This window comes from Plecotus auritus, assembly GCF_963455305.1.
Source record: "Plecotus auritus genome assembly, chromosome: 2".
Classification (NCBI taxonomy): Eukaryota; Metazoa; Chordata; class Mammalia; order Chiroptera; family Vespertilionidae; genus Plecotus; species Plecotus auritus.
This window is the reverse complement of record NC_137771.1, coordinates 178,371,101-178,379,147: the sequence shown is the minus strand read 5'-3', so window position 1 is coordinate 178,379,147 and position 8,047 is coordinate 178,371,101. Positions and strand designations below refer to the sequence as shown.

At 38.9% G+C, this 8,047-nt stretch overlaps 1 pseudogene across 1 annotated transcript; it reads left to right on the top strand.

Moving 5' to 3' along the window:
* Positions 1-296: 296 nt before the first annotated feature.
* LOC308241930 (phagosome assembly factor 1-like) lies at positions 297-1,563 on the top strand (annotated as a pseudogene). Its single transcript has one exon. The product of its transcript is annotated as a phagosome assembly factor 1-like (transcript).
* Positions 1,564-8,047: the final 6,484 nt, after the last annotated feature.

The following is an 8,047-nucleotide window of genomic DNA, read 5'->3' as shown; positions in this document are numbered from 1 at the left end:
ACGCTTTTATTATTATAGATTTGCAGATAGCACTAAGATTCAGTTACATCTTAACTCTCATAATGAGTGACAAGAGAAGCACAGATAACCAGGGTCCATATACTAGTACAGTGAATCCATGCTGACTCAAATACATTTGAATAATTACTTCCTGGATCTATTAAGCACTTAGGCTGTTTTCTTCTAGTAAGTAGAAAAATTGAGAGAGATGCTACCACTGCTGCCACTGCCCCTACTAAGGAGGCTGCTGGTGAGGTGAGCTCTGGTCCCTCTGCCCCAACCAGAAAGCCAAGCCAATGCTGGATCTGGAGGTGGTGCCCAAGGGCTCTCTGGAGAACGAGCAATGGAAATTCATGCTGAGAATTTCTCTGGCTCAGGCAGTAGCCATTCTTCAGAAGCATTGTCCTATCATCAAAAATGTCCAGGTTCTCCACAGTGAACAGTCTCCTCTAAGCCATGACCTCATTCTTAACCTGACACAGGACGGGATCAAACTACTGTTTGATGCTTTCAATCAGAGACTTAAGGTGATTGAAGTATATTATTTGACTAAAGTAAAGTTAAAATATTGTGGAATACATTTTAACTCTCAGGCCATACTCCCACCATGGAGCAGATTGACCAGTCTTTCGGTACAACCCATCCTGGAGTGAACAACTCCACTGAGCAACGCTTCCACTTCAACTTCAGAGGACTATCTTCCTCTTTTCAGTTAGACTCGCAGACAGAGGCACCCAAGTATGAGCCCAATTTTGCCCATGGTCTGGATTCTCTCCAGATACCCCACAGAGCAACTGTGAAATGAATGAACATCTACAGTGGAAACAGCCTATAGGATACCAAGGCTCCCGTGATGACCCCGAGCTGTTTCCTGGACATTGTGTATGCTGAGAGTGTAGATGTTCTTTGAGATGGAACTGGACCCTCAGGCTTACGACTTCACCTACTTGTTGCAGGTTGTGGACCTGGCCTGTTAGCAGATGCCAAGATGTGGATATTTGAACATTCAGTGTATTTTGGTGATTTCTGACAAGATGTTCTTAGCATGCTTGGTTCTCCACACAAGGTCTTCTATAAGTCAAAAGACAAGATGAACATTCATTCTCCTTCCCCTCTTAAACAAGTTCCATCCAAGTACAATGATTACATTTTAAATTACTTCACTTTCAGAGTGGACATTCTCTTTGACTCAAATATTCACAAAGTACAGAAGTTTGTCCTTCACGCCAAGTACCCTGGGCATTATAATTTTAACATTTATCACTGTTGTGAGGTCAAGATCCCAATAGCCATAAAGAAAGAAAATGCAGATGGTCAGACAGAAACATGCACAACTTATAGCAAGTGGGACAACATCCAGGAGCTCCTGGGTCACCCTGTGGAGAAGCCTGTTGTCCTTCACAGGTCCTCCTCCCCAAACAACACCAACCCATTTGGCTCCACATTCTTATTTGGTCTTCAGTTGATGGTCTTTGAGGTTACACAGAATAACCACATTGCCTCAGTGACCCTGTATGGCCCCCAAGGCCTGGTGCCCATCTGAAAACAGCAGAGCTCCCCTAGGGACATCACCACCCAGTTCTCCTGTGGAACTGTGCATTGCATCCTGCTCAGGGGGCCTTCATGTGACACCTCTGGGTTTTCTTGGACACCTTGCCAGTGTTGAAGGGCTGTTGTGATGTTCTGAGATGGAGCTCAGGCTGGGTGCTCTGCCATGGGGTGAGAGACCCAGCTATTCTTCTGTCCATCTTTAGCCTGGAGGTTCCAACAGGGAACACAGACTGTACAAAGAAGCACAAACTCTGAGCCTTGATCTGTATTTCAATTATAGCACATAAAGATTTCAATTTTGTAAAAATTGAACCCAGGAGCTTTCAACCAACACTTAAGGAGGCAGGGTTCTGTCTCTCCTATCCCACACACATTGGAAAACTTGGAAGTCTCTGTGGCTGCGGATACAGGCACCCAGGATAAAGACAAGGTCCTGCCTTTGGCCCAACATTGCCACATGACCTTTAAAGCAAGCAGGTAGCATGTCTACAGTACTTGGTTGCAACTTTTGCATTACATCCATTTTAGTTACTTGAGTTTGCTGTTGCCAAGGTGGCTCAACTGCCCTTCCTATTCCTTTTTTGCATGTGATCTCTGCCAGGCCTAGTAGGCACACCCAACTGGTTGAAACACAGCTTGCTTCCATCCAGGTACGTGCCCAGGCCTGGTTCCCACCCTTCTTGGAGCCAGCTTTCAACATTGCCTCTGCCTTGCTATGTCCCAATCTGGCTTGCAGGGTTTCATGTTTCCATCCTATTTGCCTCTTTTATTTAATGCCAAGGTTTTAGCCAAAGACATCTTCCTCCTTTGTTGTGTTTCAGCATTCTGTTATGCACTGTGGCCTGATTCCCTTGCCCCATGTAGCATGTCCCCTGGCTGGGCCTATTCATGGCTCAAGGCCTGTGGGGACTCAAGAAAAGCTGGGTTGCTCAGTTTCTTCATGGGTCTTGCTAAGGTAAGTAGTGTATGTGCTTTAAAAATATTAATTTTTTGAAAAGAATTGAGAAATGAAATGTATAATTTTATCCCATTTCTATTATTTTGGTCTAGCAACTTGTAATACATAGATGACAATTTTGTGAGTTTTTCAAATGTGTGTACAGATTTTTGTAAATATCACTCTTTTGTAATTAATTCATAAACAGCCTCATCCTGTATAATTTAATGATGAATGTGCAGGGGGCCTGCCCCAGGTTCCTATGTGATTCCTGGGCCTACATCCAGGCTTGTGAGGCACTCTTGTGACTTTGTGATTGGCTGGTGTCTTCCCATTTGGACTGTGGCCTGGCCAGAGACACCCTCACCCCCACCCCACACAGTCCCACTACTGGGTCAGCCAGGACTGATCTCATCCTCCTAGAATGGGGGAACTTTTCTCATGTCCTGCCCACACCTCTTATCCCATAAAAACCTATGCCCTCAGCAAAGGCTCACCATGTGCTATTGCTGAGATATTTCTACTAAAAAAAAAAAATTGAGCAATTGTAGTTTGACCTCTCTCTGACCCTGTTAATTCTCAGTAGAATTTCTAACACATAGTTAAATGAGTGTATGAAAGTAGCAGGCAGAAGGAAGAAGCCAAAGCAGAGGCTCTCGCATTCTGACAAACCAGAACAAGATTTTTTTTTCATTTAAAAGAATTCTGAGTTATCTTTATTTGTCAAAATAAAGTAGAAATGTTTATGTAAATACTAGAGGCCCAGTGCATGAAATTCATGCATGGGTAGGGTCCCTAGTGGCTGCTGGCTGCCAGCCAGGGCCTCTCTTCCCCTAGGCTACTTGCTGCCACCATCAGCCAGGGCAGGACTGGCCGGCCCCACCCCCTGGTGGAACCCCTGGTTGAACTCCAGGTCGAGGGGACAATTTGCATATTAGGCTTTTATTATATAAGATCTTGACATTTTTAATAAATAGGGCATTTGTTTTTTTATTGTTGTCAGAGTTCTTTATATTCTGCATACTAGTTCCTTATCAGATATATAATTTTCATACATACCTTTGAATTATATTTGCACTGGATTGTATTTGCACTTTCTTAAAGCACAGAAGTTTTTTATATGGATCATGTCCAATTTATCTATTTTGTCTTTTGTTTTATGTATTTTTATTTCCATATCTAAGAAACCATTTCCTAATCCAAAATCACGAAGATTTATGCCTATGTTTTCTTTTAGAGTTTTATTGTTTTAGCTCTAAAATGTAGACCTTTGATCCATTTTGCATGAAGTTTTGTATGTGGTATGAGGTGGTTGTCCAACTTTATTCTTTCACATGGGGATATTTAGTGTCCCAGCACCATTTGTTTGTATAACTCAATTGATATGGTTTTATTTCTGGATTCTCAATTCTATTGTATTGGTCAGTTTGTCTATCTTTCTGACTGTACCACACTCTAGATTAATGTAATTTTATAGTAAGATCTGGAATTGGGAAATATGAGACTTTTAACTTTGTCTTACTTTTTCAATATTGTTTTGGCTTTTTCGGGTCTGTTGCATTTCCATATATAAAGGATCAATTTGCTAATTTCTGTTAAAAGGGGCAGCTGGGATTTTCATGGAAATTGCTTTCACTTTGTAGCTGGGTTTAGGAAATACTACCATATTCAAAATATTAACTCTTCCTATTCATGAACAAAGGATGGCTTCCTAAGTATTTAATTTGTTTCAAAACTTTTTTGTAGGTTTTGGTGAACAAGCATTACTCTAATTTTGTTCAGTTTACCCCTAAACGTTTTTGCCTTTTATGCTATAATAAATGGAATTGCTTTCTTAATTTATTTTGCATTCATTAATAGGAAATGAAAAACAATTTTTTATATTGATCTTATATCTTGCAACACCTTTAAATTTATTTATTAACTCCAACAAGTTTTTTTTGTTTGTATTCAGATTCCTTAGGATTTTCTACATGGAAGATCATGTCATCTATAATGTTACTCTTTCCTTTCTAGTCTAGGTGCCTTTTCAGCCTAATTGCTCTGTCCATAACCTCCAGGACAATGTTGAATAGAAATGGAGAGGGCAGATCTACTTGTCTTGTTCTGATCTTAGGAAAAAAAGCTTTCAGCCTTTCACCTTTTGGTGTGATATTAGTTCTGGATTTTTTTGTAAATGCCCTTTACCAAGTTTAGAAAATCCCTTCAATTCCTACTTTGTTGAGTGTTTTTATTATAAAAGAGTGTTACATTTTATAAAATGCTTTTCCTCATCTATTGAGATAATACTATTTTGTTTTTTATTCTGTTAATAGGATGTACTACACTGATTTTTATATGTTAAACAAACTTTGTATTTCTGGGATAAATTTCATTTGGTCATGGTGTATGATCCTTTGCATAAGTTATTAAATTCATTTTGCTAGTATTTTGTTGAGGAATTTTGCATCTAAATTTATATGGGATATTGTTCTGTAGTTTTCAGTCCTCATTTTCGTGGATATTTTTGCAGAATCACTTTGGTTGACCATGTTCTTCTCATTGAAAAACTCCCTGGTTTCCTCCAATTTTGCTAGTATTTTTTTTTTTTTAGTTTCTTTTATAATTTCCTCCTCTTCTGACCTTTAAAAGATGAACTTTCTTAGGGTTTGATTCTAGTTTCTTTTTTCATATCATGTTCAATCTTTTCTAGGAAATACATGACTGTGATCACTATCTATATGCCAGTGACTCCCAAATGACTCCCTAAGTCCTCACCCTTCTTCTCAGTATTTACCTGTATTTCTTATAAGCTTCTCAACCACATCCAAAATGGAACCACTCATTTCATTCTAATGTTTCACTTCACTTCCAATGTTTACTACCTGAGTAAGTAACATGGCCATTTACCCAGTTATTCATTCAAGAAACACCTTTTTCTCCCTTATTCCCCATTGTTTCCAATCAATTGCAAACTTCTTTCAATTATCCTCAAATATTTTTCAATTTTTTTCACTATGTCTTTCTTGCCACTTCTCTAGACCAAGAAGCTATCACCTGCACTACCGAAATGCCCTGATTCCCAAGTTTCTTTTTACCCACTGTTGCTCCCCTTAGAGGTATTTTCCATGAAGCTTTAAGAGTAATCTTTTGTAACTGCACATACTAGTCTGTAATACTCTTACTTAAAACCCCTCAACTCTTTTCTGTTACACTTAGGATAAAGATTGAAAGTCATACAATGGTTTATAAGGTCCTGTGTTATCTGCCTGTAGCTACATCTTCAATTTTGTCCAGACCCACCTTTCCCTGACCACAGTTTAGCAACACTGCCCTCTTTCAGTTCTTTAAAAATGTCAAGCTACTTTCTGCCCCAAGGAATTTGCACCTGTAGGGAGGCACACTCCACTCTACACACACATACACACACACACACACACACACGCACGCACACAGGCCATCTTAAGCCTCACTTAAAATTGTCACTTCCTCAGCAAAATCTCTTCTGATTTTTTCACACTGGGTGGGTCTGTCTATCACTGTCCTGTGCATTTCCTGAAGAGCTCATGTCCCAAATCTCAAGTCAATTGCTTATGTGTGTTTTTATGCATCGTCTGTCTGCATTACACTAGTCCAGTGGTCGGCAAACTCATTAGTCAACAGAGCCAAATATCAACAGTACAACAATTGAAATTTCTTTTGAGAGCCAAAGTTTTTAAACTTAAACTTCTTCTAATGCCACTTCTTCAAAATATACTCGCCCAGGCCGTGGTATTTTGTGGAAGAGCCACAGTCAAGGGGCCAAAGAGCCGCATGTGGCTCGCGAGCCGCGGTTTGCCGACCACTGCACTATAGATTCAATATGCAATGGTTTATTGTTGCTTTGTTCATAACTATGTACCTATCAACCAAAAGAGGCCCTGGACCATAACAGCCGCTTGCAAAATATCTGATTAAACAAATGAAAAAAATAAGTAGGATAGAGTTGTTTTTCTGGTTGTGCTTGGGGTCCTCCCATTATTGTGACCAATTCAAATTCTACCCATTAAAGGAAGAAGATTCCTGGCTATTCTAGATGCAGAAGAGGACTTCTCAAGGAAAGTGGAAGGACAAGTATCTCTAAAACAGGCAGGACTGAGATTTCTAATTCAGAGTCTTGGTGCCCAGAGAAAAAAGGACAAACAAAGCAGAAGTTGGCATATTATTTTCCTCCTAAGTGGAGGAATTTACTGGTATTGAGCAAGTGAGGTGAAGAGGAAACCAAATATGACTTGGATTTAATAAGCAAATTAACTACTAATATGTGAACACATTAATGTGTGTATAGATCAGGCAATAAACAGTAATGATGCTTGTTGTGCTTGAGAAAGAATGTCAGTATCTTTGAGGAAGAACAGTACTGAAGCCAAGGGATGTCAGAAAAGGAAACTGGCAAGCATCCTGCCGATTCACTTAGGCTCCTTCCAGAGAAACTCAAAGAGCCAAAAGCATTTTTTCTGTGGTAATCCCTATAACTTCTGTGCCTTTTCTTCTTGTGTGTGCCTTTTGAATTTGGACTGCAAATTAATCTAAAAGTTTTCCCTTGGGAGTATCTAGCCAATAGACTAATACATCTAGGTGTGGCCATCTTTCCGACTTTACTCTTGTTAGGAACTAATCTCTGGAGTTCTTTTGTTCTTCTCTGACCCTAAGTTCAGCTTTTCCCTTTCTCTTATCCTGGCAGCTGGGTTAGACCGTGCCTCACTTATGCAGTGAAGATAGAATACTTTCAAGAGACTACTTCTTTGTTCACACAGTTCCTCTCATCTAGGAGATTCCTATCCTTCATTTATTCTGCCTAGAAACCTCATTAAAAAAGTCAGAAGTCCAAGATTATATCTTCAAATAAGATTTTCTCCTAAGTGCAGAATTAGTTGCTTCTTGTTCCATATACTTCTAGCATAATATAACTTGTGTTATTTCATTTGTTGCATTACATTTGTTACTAATTAAGTCAGTGTATGGGTCTCCCACTAAACTTGAGTTCTTGAGGACCAGGATAGTAATTTCTTATTTTTCATTGGAATATATACTTTCCAGTCTGTGGTGAGAAATAATGAGAAAATAGATGTAAAAATTTAGCTTAGCATCTGCCACATAGTTTGTGTGTCATTAAAGTGAATAATTATTCCACCGTTGATTATTCTAATTTAAACACTTTCTATTGATACAACAATTAATTTTAAAAACATTATTCATCATAATAATGCACTTAAAGAAATGTTTACATTGTTATTCAGCCAAGTTAAATGTTCTTTGGTCACCTACTTTAGAAAAAAAAAATCAACACCTCTGTCTCTTCCATATAACACACTGCCAAGCTCTGGATTTTTGTCTCTAATGTGTAAGATGTTGAGGTTAATTATATCTGATATCCTTTTCCCTTGAACAGTCCATGGCAATATTCTGTTGAACACTTTCTTATAACTCACTGTTCTCTCAATGTAGCATGTATAATCATTAAAAAAAAAAAGGTAATTCAAAATTCTTGTCATACATTTTCACACCCAGCATAGTATCTAGTACAAGAACAGATCCACA